This window comes from Tachypleus tridentatus, chromosome 8 (assembly GCF_004210375.1).
Source record: "Tachypleus tridentatus isolate NWPU-2018 chromosome 8, ASM421037v1, whole genome shotgun sequence".
Lineage (NCBI taxonomy): Eukaryota > Metazoa > Arthropoda > Merostomata > Xiphosura > Limulidae > Tachypleus > Tachypleus tridentatus.
Genome location: NC_134832.1, coordinates 77,618,694 through 77,631,869, shown reverse-complemented (window position 1 = coordinate 77,631,869; position 13,176 = coordinate 77,618,694). Strand labels below are relative to the sequence as shown.

The 13,176-nt window shown below is 32.1% G+C and overlaps 1 long non-coding RNA gene across 1 annotated transcript; it reads right to left on the bottom strand.

Annotated features, from left to right (window-relative positions):
- Nucleotides 1-5,254: 5,254 nt before the first annotated feature.
- LOC143222733 (uncharacterized) lies at nt 5,255-9,344 on the bottom strand. Its single transcript, XR_013012446.1, has 2 exons — nt 8,792-9,344; nt 5,255-8,255 (listed from the first exon to the last, which is right to left on the bottom strand). It is a non-coding gene; the product is annotated as an uncharacterized LOC143222733 (long non-coding RNA).
- Between the last annotated feature and the right edge of the window lie 3,832 nt (nt 9,345-13,176).

The window sequence follows — 13,176 nt, the reverse complement described above, 5'->3', positions numbered from 1 at the left end:
TAAGCCGAAAACAGTTGGCCCGGCGTGGTCACATTGCGTTTTCATGACACGGTATTCTGATAGAAAGGGGCCCGGCATGGCCAGGTGGTTAAGGCATTGGATTCGTACTCCGAGAGTTGCGGGTTCGAATCCCCGTCGCACCAAATATGTTAGTCCTTTCAGCCGTGGGGGCGTTATAAAATGACTGTCAATCCTACTATTCGTTGGTAAAAGAGTAGCCCAAGAGTTGGCGGTGGGTGGTGGTGATTAGTTGCCTTCCCTCTAGCCTCACACTGCTAAACTAGGGACGGCTAATGCAGGTAGCCTTCGTGTAGCTTTGCGCGAAATTCAAACCAAACCAAACTGATAGAAAGATACAGAACTCTGACAGAAGCAGAATACGTGTCTCTGGGTAGAAGTTCTAATGTAGCAAAAAAGAATAGAAAGATTAATACAAGCAATTAATAAAATTATGTATTTCTTTGTAACATAGGTGTGCACAAGAGGGGGTTGCAAGTAAGTCCTGTAATAACTTTACGCAGAAGGAATAAGTCATTTTGTTGAGTTTAATGCAATTTATTTCTATTCTTATGACATAGATATAAGTGTTTGTTGATATGGTTTATATAGATGCAATATGTGTGTATATACAAAATATGCCTATTCATGATGTTTTAAAAACACGTAGGTCCAACAAGTCTTGATAAAAATGAAATAAAAACCCTATAACCCGAGTGCTTTCGAAAGGTGGACCTTTCTTTTCCAGGGACAAACAGTTTGCCCCTAAAGAAGAAAGGTCCGCCTTTCGAAAGCGCTCGGGTTATAGGGTTTTTGTTTCATTTTTACATAATGTGTGTGTTTATCCTCTTTCCGAATACCACACGGTTCCTGCGATATCGAGGTTTCGCTAAAGTAAAGTTAGAGGAAGAAACTGATTGAACAGTTTGTATTTCTCTGGGTGATGCTCTACTTAAAGAAGTGTTGTACTAATTTAGTCTAGCCTAAGTGAGAGAAGTCTGTACAAAACACACTTAGCTTTGATAACTGAGAGAGAGAGTTAAGACATAGTTAATTTCTAGTTCTACTACGGGTGAAAGTTGCTGCTAAGTAAATGATAAGTTTGAAAAGTTACAAGGCTATGGTACCGATAGCTCACAGCATGACTTTGCGCAAAAACGAGGGATATTTGTGTATAATGCGTTTAGTTTCAGACTATGCAATTAGGGCTGATTATGGAATATTTAGCTTTAGTTTCTGTAAGTTGGATTAATCTAATATGTGTAATTTTGGCCTCTGTAGTAAGGTTGGTTTATTTGAGTTACAGTTCGAACTTGTGTAAAGGATTGATACCTTTAGTTATAACAATTGTAAGGATGAGCTTAATTCATTCTCTTTACTTGGTTTTTTGCAAAGATGGTCTGAATGTCGTACATTTAGTTCTATTTTCTGTAAGGGTAAATTTATTCGACACGAAGTGTATTACATTTATTTTGTTCCTGTATTAGTTTATGAAATGTTGATGTAGTGTAATGTTCAGGTAGATATAGTCAGGTGTAAGATGTTTATATTTTTGAAACGTTGATATGGTGTGGTATTTGGATAGATATAATCAAGTGAAAACTAATTTAGTTGGTTTTATTCAAGTCTCCGAAGAATACTTTGCTGTAGACAAAATGTGAATGAAATAAAATCGATCTTATCGCATATTGTGATTTTTAACTATTCTTATTAACGTTATATAACACTTAGAGTTTATTTTCTTCTGATTTCACATCGTTTTACAAGATAAATAGAAAAATTGTCATTTGAAAGGCTGCAATGACGGTCCGGAAACAAAATGTAATAAAACAAGGCTAGAAATATTGTAGATGTTATTTACTCAAACTACAAGTCCCTGATTTGGTTTCATGCTTTTACCTAGAAATATATTTGGTGGAGTTAAGATATAGATTTGTAGTTTGAGTTAATAATGTCTGTAATATATCTTTCTACGATCACTATTTGTAGGTTTTTAAATTCACAAATTTTATTTATGTGATTTCTCGTTTTCATGTGCTCAACTATGGGCAAAGAATTGCCTGATATGGTAACTAACTTCAGGCACTGTAATGATAATAAACATAGCTATTAGCTAACTGATATGATTTTCCAAGTGATCGCATTAGTTCGAGATGTAAAATGTTAAGGTGCAGCTAGAGATTGTTATGGAGGTTTTTTAGGAGAATATAGTGAGCATGTATCGTTTCTGTGTAACTAAATATATAATATAACTAAATAACTCTATATATAACGTATAGCAATGAGTAAATACATGCCTAGACTAAGACACAACCACCATTAAGCAGGTATAAAAATTTGACAGTGGAAAAGCAGTCTTTTCAAATAATATGTATACGTCAAATACATTGCTATGCATAAAACGTTACGTCTTTTAAAACAATTATTTTACGAAGTTATATAGTAAAAATTAATATTATCTATTTTGATTTTTTTTTTACTTCTCCATTTCGTACATTGTATGGAGGCTGGCTCCCTAACGATACCGATTGTATTGTGTAAAAAAACATTGAGTATCTACATGTTACAATCACCAAATGTGCATCTATTATTTATTTACGAGAAAGACAAATTCAAAGGGTAACGATAACATTCTCTACACAAAAAAATTTCTCTACCCATACCAGCCATTTTCACATATATATTTAACGATAACATTGTTTATACTAGAATTATGATGCTTCTTAGCTTTTGTAAAGTACAGAAGAAACAATATTTTCCAGTATTCCGACGACTATCGCTGTACATTATTTAATATTATAGAAAAGGTTTCGGGTGCAACACACAAAGCCGTTTTTGTTGTAGGCTGGCAATAGAATAATACTGATAACAAGAAAATTTACAAACAGGTCGTTTGGAGCGGATTTTTTTTTTTCCTGTACGTCTAACATGCATGACCTTTTGTGCATTTTTATAAGTGTACAACCTTAGCATTAAATAGTAAAGGTTTCGAAGTGTTGTTTGAATTGAATATTTACTGATTAAGGTACTTTTTGCATGAACGTTCCATTAAGCTTTTGAGCAATTTTTTTGCGTTCCCAGTTATGAACCACTATCGTGGTTCACAATAATTTTGTATCAGAAACTAATTAAAATTCAGAAAACGTTCAAGTGACCCATAAAACATGCATCACTGTAGCTTTTTCTAGCACTCCCAGGATGGTAGTTGTTTGTTATCAAGTAAAAGGTACACAAAGAGCTGTCTGTGCTCTGCCTATCACGAGTATCGAAACCCGATTTATAGCATTTCGTAAACATATCGGTGTGCCAATGGGGAGCCCCAAGATAGTGCCACTGTATTGCTATATGTAACTTAAATAAATACACACACACATGTATATATATAGTCCGTGAAATTACTTTCATACCTCTGTCTGTATCATAGTGTATTACATTATCATTTTAGCGTTACATAGTTGTTACTGGTACATTGAGGTCAACTAATAAGTGACGAAATCAATTTAAAACAACTATTCGTCTTTTTTATAGGTTCAACAACACTATAAATAAGCCTTTTACATTTAGAACCACTTGATGAATAACTCAGCTCTTGTTACATGTCAACTTTATACATGGCTTTAGTCTTAGTAGGAAGGCTGGTTGACGTACAAAAAACAATAACGATTTTTGGAATTACTTTGTTTATAGTTATTCTTATTTGGGCATTGCATAAACATAATTATGATTTTTAAAGCCTAAAAGTGATTATGCAATAAAGGACCTGTTTTGTGAAAACAAGATAATGTAATTATAATTTTACTTTGTAAATTACTAAGAAGTGTTAACTGTACGAATTTACGTTAAAATAATGTAACTTCAGTCAATTCGAAGTATAACGGAATTCTTAGTACTACAATACAGGCTGTAGCACTGATTATGTGGGGCTACCTGGAATTATTAAGGAAAATTATATTTTAAATATCTCCTCAATAGATCATCAGAATTTTATAATAATGTACAGTGTTTGCTTTTATAACAATATATATGTAATGATTGAGTCACATATTCAGGGAATGTCTGTAAATATCATAGTAAAATGTGTGAATTTCTTGTTCTTCTACTTCTGTTTTATTATATGATAATTTAAAAACCAAAACAATTGTGCCAACCAATTTTACTGAGATGACATAGTTTCAAAATAAATTCTAATTCATACAATGCAACATCAATCAAATCAATAGTAAGAACGACAAGGAAAAAAAGATTCGCCACAACAAAACGTAGATAAACTAAGATGTCAACAACAAAATAGAGACGACAACCATCAACAAACCTCGTAATTAACCGAAAATTAAGCAATGAAGAGATAAATATGCTCAACAAAGGATTAAGTTTCGCACTAACACCTATAATATATTCTTAATCAACTAAATCGTAAAACCTTAATGACCAGTTTTGATGCAATCTCCCTCTAAACGGAAGTCCCAACCACTGAAGCCTGCAAGATAGTTTTAGAACTTCAAATTCAAGACTCTAGCTCATAGATACACATACACAGCAATAAATTAGCAATCCTTATAGAATTCACTACAACCAAAGCTAACTTTATGTTCAATGACCAAAACTACCTACAAATAAATAAATGGACACCTGTCCTAGCCAAGATTTTTATGACACAGATTAAATCTCAAGCGATCAATTCAGCCCTACACCCACCAGTATACTGGTACAGATATGTTGACGATACAACTGGTGAATTCAAATCTACAGAACACACACTTAGTTTTTTTCAACAATATTAACTCTATACACTCCAACATTAAGTTCACCTGTGAACAGAAAAAAACTAATAAAATAGCATTTCTCAATCTCAAGATCACTAGAATCGATACACAATTCAAAACAGAAATTTACAGAAACATTGCCTACTCTGGACTAGACATTCCCTGGGACTTAGCACATGAAACAAAACAAAATACTCAAGATATTAAGAAACTAAATAAACACCAACGAACTATGTTCACCCGATAAAATTAACGATAAAATCAACAAAATGAAACAACATTTCATCAACATCAACAGATATTTCTCCAAAAACCGTTGAAAAACTTACACATACACCTAGACCAACAACACAATCAACAACAGATAAACAACAATAAATCCCAAGATACAACAAACTAGAAAACCTTACACTGCTGTATACGATATATTCCTAACATCAGCGGAAAAATAACCAACATTTGGAGAAAAACTTATAACAAAACAGAACATTCCAGTAAACACCAAATTTATTCAAAGAACCAGGTACAAAACTAAAGTCCATACTATGTAAAAACTACACTACACTGACAAACACAACACCAACATAATTCATAAAACACAATGCAACGGTCAGTGACAATCTTTTTAACCTGAAGATGACTTAAGAAGGTCGAAACGTTGTTCTGTACTTTATTTTAATTAAAGTGCTAATACCCATACCAGCCATCTTGAGATACATTTTCACTTTAAGTGGGTTTTTCGTCATCACGAATTGATAAGTTTGTTGTATCATTTTTGTATCCAGGAGCTTTTGATAACGATACTGTATAATATTTCTCAATCTTGAACCAATAAAATGTAAGCATATTAAATGTTTATTATGATAAACAAACAATAGCATGAAACGGCACAGAATAAAATGAGAAATAATATTCAATCACGAACTAACATAAAACCACAAGTTAGAATTAAACGTTGGATTCTAAACAGTCATTTAAGACGAAAACGGGGTATTGCTTCTTGGAACTTAAGAAAATATTTTAATAGAAATTAAATCAACACAGCTGCAAGTTCCATCTAGATCTAAAGTAAAGGTAACCAAACTTCGCTATGTCTACACCTACTTGTCTGTGAGAATTGCAGGAGGGGTAAACGTGAAAGGATTGAAAACTACTTGCAGACCAAGTCTGTATTGAAACAGCAATCTGATTGATTAGAAATTAAACTAAACTACAACCATGAGAAAACTTTTAACCTGTCGATAATTAACAGATGTAGCTCAAGTATGGGATACTGAAGTTGTGCCTGTAATAAAGCTGCAGTCAAACATAACTCAGAAATGGGAGTATTTTAAGCTGGTGCAAGTATGTTTCAGAGCTATGACATATTAACAAAGCAAAACAGATAGTTACGTAAGTAGTGCAATATTTACGTTAGAACTATTCTTGGGTAAAATTTGTAATAAACATAATGTTTTGAAGAATTGTTTCGATTTAAAAAAAATGTAAATTTATCATACACAGATACTGCGAATATTTTTATCATTAATTATATTAAATAGTTAAATTGTAAACAATCAGTTATTGCTTTCAAATATTACGATATAAAGGGGAGATGTGTTTGCTTTACACACTTGCTTAGGCTGAAATACTAATAATTTGGTTTGATCCAAAACTAATAGCTAAATATATTTCAAGTTATGTCAGAAATTTAATTTTGTTAATTTAGCGTCATTAAAATTAACTAGTTTTCCAGATTAAACGTTATGTGTGTAGTGACATACCCTCTTAAGGATCCTAATTATTCTAAATACAAGCATTACATCATTTCGGAATAACAGGATTCTTATTTCCATTTCTTTAATATATCTTACTATTTCCTTGAATTATAAGTCAAAGTTGATCATAAATTCTTCTGTATAAAATCAACTATTCGTTTTTGATTTCTCTGGGGAATTATTTTACTAATTAAATTAAAAGTGGCTAAAACTACAAAGGTAAAATAAAATACAATATATGTGTGTCATGACTGATAGTAGTATTTACATAAAACAATATAGAATGTTTCTCTTGATTTTGGTAAAGCTAGTGACAAATATTACATTTCTATGCTTTACAAGTATCAGTTAATGAAGTGAGAAATGGAGAAAATATAATGTCAAAAAAGAAAATGAGTTTCTATCAGGAATTGCAGGTTTTATAACAACTAAATACATTCTGCGAAACAGCTATTTTTCTTTTGATAGAAAACATGATATAAAGCCTATTTTTTTATTTGTTGGAGATTGTACTTGTGTAACCACAAAGTAGATTTGCCTTTAAAGTATTTTTTAGAAATAGTTAGAATACACAATCTTTCTCAATAGTAAACAATTTCACAAAATGTTTAGAAGTATTAATTTGTATAGCACAGCTAGGGTTTGATGATGGACTTAACTTTAAATACTAGTTAGAAAAGAACAATAAACAGTTTTATATAAAAGCATAGATTATATAAAGTCTTGACATTAACAATACTTACTATATTGATATAGGTCACTGCTTGTTATTGAATTGTTTGGCAAACAAGAGTTACATGTAAGATCACCACTTCGAACATATATTTTATCTAGATAGAGATATCAGTTTTAAGGCATTAGTCCTATCAAAAATATGCTTAAGGAAATAAAAAAAATGTTTGTAATAAAACAAATGACTTCATAAATTAAATAATCAATCGTACTAATATTAGACTGAAAGTTTGTCATTCCTAAAACCACTTTTATAAAATCTTACTTTTATGGGAAATGATTGAGAAGAGCAGGTAATGTCGTGGTTTAGGTTGACTAAACAGACAGAATGTCAGAATATTCCCTTGAATAATCGAAGGTTCGGAGCATTGTGTAAGAAATGTTTAAGTTAAATAAAACGAATAGTTTAATTCATTCTGTTTACCGTACTGTTGAAAAATAAGTAACGATGGTGATTGTTAAGAAAATCAAGTTAAAGTACTTTACTATCCTGTTAATTTAAATACACAAAAACATTGGCAAATATCAAATAATGATAACAGAACGTAAACATGTTTATAGTTACCAGGTATTAATCACAAATATATACAAATATAGTTGACCATCTAATACCTCAAGACTATAACTTATAGCTTTTTACACAAATAACCTTTTGGAGGTGTTACTGATTTCACCCTTTACCTCAGCAACAGAAATAGTATCAAGAGCTACTCAGTCAGATCAAGGAAATTCTGGAAAGATTCTCCTTCCTTCATGCAAAGCAGCAGCCAACATAGACGATTATTAGAAACTGGCGAATCTAGAGTTTTACTCCAAGAATCCAAAACGGAAATTAAATAACAGGAACTAAACTAATATTTCATTTAGGATATGCATCTAAACTATAGATACTCTGGGTTAGAGAGATGGGTATTTCTGATCACAGATCATCACACTTTCCTTTTGAATGTGTTACTCTTCCACAGCATTCAGGAGACTGATGAAGTGGCATAATTTTAGGTGCAAACTATACACAGTATAAAATAAAATATCCCTTATATTATAATTACTTGTATAAAGAACTAAATCAAGTTTAAAATTCTAATAATACTAAAGTAAATATGGTTACTGATAATAAAAAGAAATCTTTAAATCATGAAATTAATTTCATATGACAGGTTTTAAGAATAGAAAAAATGAGGCAACATATAAATATGTCAAACATTAGCGTCTCTCTCTAATAGTTACAAATGGAAAGCTAAACATTACACTATATTCTGACGCGATCAAGAGACCTATTGGTTAATGCTCTAGACAGAAAGACCAAGGTTTGTGTCGCGATGCCACTGAACACATTTTCAAGTGTGATGCCAATATAAGAGCGAAGTAATCTTGCTTTTTCGTTCAAAGTTAGAAAAACTTTGGTCAATACTTCCAAATTAATGATGGATATACCTGAACTCTAGAGGTATTTGACTTAGCAATTTAGCGTATGTGTAGTTGAGGTGCCATTCAGCTGTAAAATATAACTACTAAAATAATGCTAGATTAGATTGGCAATACCTAGTGGTTAGGGTTTTGACTCGCAAGTTGTAGTTTGTAGGATCAAAACGTGTTCCCGAACCTCTTTGCCTTTTCATCTGTCAGAACTGTCAATCCTACCATTCGTTGATAACAAGAAGTTCACGAATTGACGGTGGATGGTGTTAAGTAGCTGCTTTCCCTCCTATCTGCTCTTTCAGTATTATTTCCCAATGGTACAGAGGTATGTCTGCAGACTTATACTGGTAGAAACCGGGTTTCGATACCCGTGGTGTGTAGCTTTGTGTTAATAATAACAACCATTCACAATGTGAGAGGCCTAGCGCATATAGCACTTGAGTAGCTATACACAGAATCCAATAAACAAGACCTAACTATTCTATTAAACTACAATACAGGCTAAAACACATACCTAAACTACGTTCAACCTTTTTATTTTCTTACTGTATTAAACATACACGTCATACTCTATACATGAAACAGAGCAGCACGGATAGTTACCCTACCCAAACTCTTACAAAACCCACTTCTTATTGAATAGTTTTACTTATTAACTTTGCAGCTTGCGACAGGCAAGCAGGGAAACACATTGATTTATATCTCTGAAATGTCAGACAGATTAGTTCCGTTTTAAGGATATTATGTAATTTCTCCTAACAGGTTTGTACGTTAGTTACCAAGAACGTACTAATATATTTTATCAGTGACAGTCTCAAAACAGTGCAGTCTGTATTATTTGTGTTTATCTATTTTAAGTATTCTGAAATACTAGGCAAAAAACACGTGGTTCAGTTTAAATTTTACTGAGTATAATATTTCATCCTTCTTTTAACACATTGCTGTACAAACGTATAACAAGAACTAACAATAAACAGGGCCTTATTCAGTTACGTAGCAGCTACATTTGAGTTGGTTGTTGAGCAAGTTTAGTTTTTAACTAACGCCTTTATTTTTTGATTGTTTAACAATCGTAAATGTAATTCGTAGAATATTTATTTATTTACACAAACAGCTCGATTATTTAACAGCAGCAAATATAACATCTATGCGATAGATATGTTTATACAGTAATAACTGTATTGTTTAACAATCCTAAAGAAAACATCTATACCATAGAATTTACATCAGTAAGTCGGGGTATAGTTACCATAAATTCTCTATCAACAGTTTAACAACCTCAGATACATTATGAGAAATTGTCCCTTTATACATCCTTAATTGTTTTCTTCCCCAGTGAGAAAAAGGGAAGTTTAAGGACACACAATGCTAAAATTAGGTGGTTGAATAAATAGACTACAGCTAGCTCATTGTGTGGCTTTACACTGGAACAAACAATACCCATTAGTAACTTGACAGCTGAAAGTTACTAAATTTAACGCCTATAAGACATTTTCTGCATACATTCCACAGTTTAACGTACACATCTTTCGGTACTCAACGTTAAGCTTGGTGGCTTATAACACTAAACTTGAAAGATGAATCTCTCCAGTTGGCACAGTGTAGATAATCCATTGAGTAGATTTAGGATCTTAACGATTTAAATATAACCTTCATAAAACATTTTTCTATCAACATTCTCTAAGTTTAATGACTTAACAGTGTTAAATAAATAAGTAAAAAAGATCAGCTCTTGAATTCTTAATCAGCTCAACCATTTAATGAGCTTTAATGAGACTTGGGACATTTATCTTTTGTTGTCGTCATTAAACAGAACATTGTTAGAAAAATATACATAAAACTAACAAAAAATGATGACCTAATTAAAGTTTACTTGTCTGTTGGCTAAGTATTACACACTTAACATGTATTTTATACTTTTTAGTTTATGGTACACTTTCTCTTGAGAGTTCTAATTTGTTCATTTTTCCGTTAGGTTCTTTACATAATTAATTGTACTGATTATTTTTTTTAGATTTTCTTTTAAATTCTGCAAGAATATAAATAACAATAACTTGCAGAAAAATATATCTTTTACTACTGGTATGTTTATGTTGTTTTTTACCTCTCTTGCTCTACTCAAGCTAATAAAAAGTATCGAACATTAAATTGTGAGTTTCTTGATGACGATAAACCCACCTAAAATAAAAGAGTATCTCAGAACGGCTGCTATGGGTAGTAATACTTTTATTGATAAGGAGAGAACAACGTTTCGACCTTCCTAGGTCATCTTCAGGCTAAGAAAGAGAGAGTTTGCGAACAGTTGCCGAACACATGTCTTAGGGACGAGAGTATCAACGGGTACGGGACTGTAGAGGGTGCTGCAGTTGAATGTTAGGTTACTTATTAGTATAGGTATAAAGGTTTTCATTTATATAAGTTTAATTTTGGTTTTAGTTGCTGTATAAGTAGGGCTTTTATGAATTTGCGTTTGTTTATATTTGTTTTCCTACTTCGTATCTAGGTGTTTTCTATAGTTATGTTGTGTTTATTTGATTTGCAGCGTTCAAAAAACGTTTGAAGATGTTTATTTGTGTTTTTTGAATCAAGTTTTCATTTTTCTGCTTGTTTCTCTAATACAGATCTCGTAGCAGTTGTTGCATTGTATTTTATGAATTATGTTGGTGTTGTGTTTGTCAGTGTAGTTTTTACATAGTATGGACTTTAGTTTTGTATCTGATTCTTTGAATAAATTTAGTATTTACTGGAATGTTGTGTTTGGTTATAAGTTTTTTTCCAAATATTGGTTATTTTTTCGCTGATGTCGAGAACATATGGTATGCAGCAGTATAAGGTTTTGTAGTTTGATGTATCTTGGGATTTATTGTTTATCTGTTGTTGATCTAGGTGTGTACGTATAATTTTTTCCACGGTTTTTTGAGGAAATTTGTTGATGTTTATGAAATGTTGTTTTATTTTGTTGATTTCATCATTAATTTTATCAGGTGAACATAGATTTGTGGCTGTGTTTATTTGGCTTCTTAATATGTTGAGGTTTTGTTTTGTTTCATGTGCTGAGTCCAAGAGAATGTATAATCCAGTATGGGTGATTTATCTGTGGATTTCTATTTTGAATTGTGTATCAGTTCTAGTGGTTTTGAGGTTAAAAAATGCTATTAGGTTAGTTTTTCCTGTTCACAGGTGAACTTAATGTTGGGGTGTATCGAGTTAACATGATTGAAAAAATTATGTGTGTGTTCTGTAGATGTGAATCCATCAATAGTATCACCAACATACCTGTACCAGTATAGTGGTGGGTGTAAGGTTGAATTGATCGCTTGTGATCCAGTTTATGTCATGAAAATGTTGGCTAGAACTGGTGACACGGGATTTCCCATACTTAGGCCATTTATTTGTAGGTAGTTTTGGTTATTGAACATAAAGTTAGTTTTTGGTTGTCGTAAATTCTATAAGGGTTGCTAATTGGTTGCTGTGGGTGTGTATCAATAGGTTGGGGCCTTGAATATAAAGTTTTAAAGCTATATTGTAGGCTTCAGTTGTTAGGACTTCTGTGAAGAGGGAGATTACATCAAAATTGGCCGTTAAGGCTTTATGATTTAGTTGACTAAAAATATATTTCAAGTTAAAGGTACCTTTGAAAAAGGATCTGGCTGATGTTACTTATTTAGAAAATGTCCACGCTATATATGTACCGAGGTTGTAGTTAAATGATTCGTAGGTCGACATTATAGGTCTTAGTAGACAATCAGATTTTTGAGGTTTGGAGTCGCCATATAGTCGTGGTATGCGTAAGTCGGTCTTTCGTAGATAAGAATAAATGTTTTCTCAGTTTCTTACTCTTATAGTGATTTGGTTATCATCAAGTCCTTCTCTGCTTTAGATTGAATTTCTTTTTTCTCAAGACTAAACCATCCATAAGGTCTATTATTAGGAAATTAATTTTCCAAAACAGACAAACTGGTTTTAGTAAAGAAACAACAAATCTTTACTGTTCTCAGCATAAAGGGATTTCTTCCTTTTTCTGAGCATTAGATTGTCAATGTATCTGTCACTCAGGATCAGCTAGCTAGATTCATTACATCACACAATAGTTTTTGGGTTTGAATGGTTACGAGTTTCCGAACATTGTTACCATAATCTTAACAGTAATAATCAGTGGTCGTTGAACGTTAGGTTTCTCTGTTGTTTTTCCCGGTGGTGTATGTACCTTTGTTTTTATAAATTATTGAAATACTGACATCCCAGTAGTAAATATCATGGTTTAGTGCCTGGTTATATGTATTTTTCTAAACTGTTGGTTTTAGGTACGCCATATAAAACAACAACTGAAAAGAAACTGATTGTATGTTTTTCTCGATCAATATAATTTCTACAGAAACAACGTTTACTAATATAAGCTTACAAATAAATTGTTTGTATTTATCTATTTTCTTGATAAGTATAACTGATGGTTCAGTGGCAAGTTTACAGATTTACATGCTAAAAACCAGGGTTCGATTTCCCGCTGC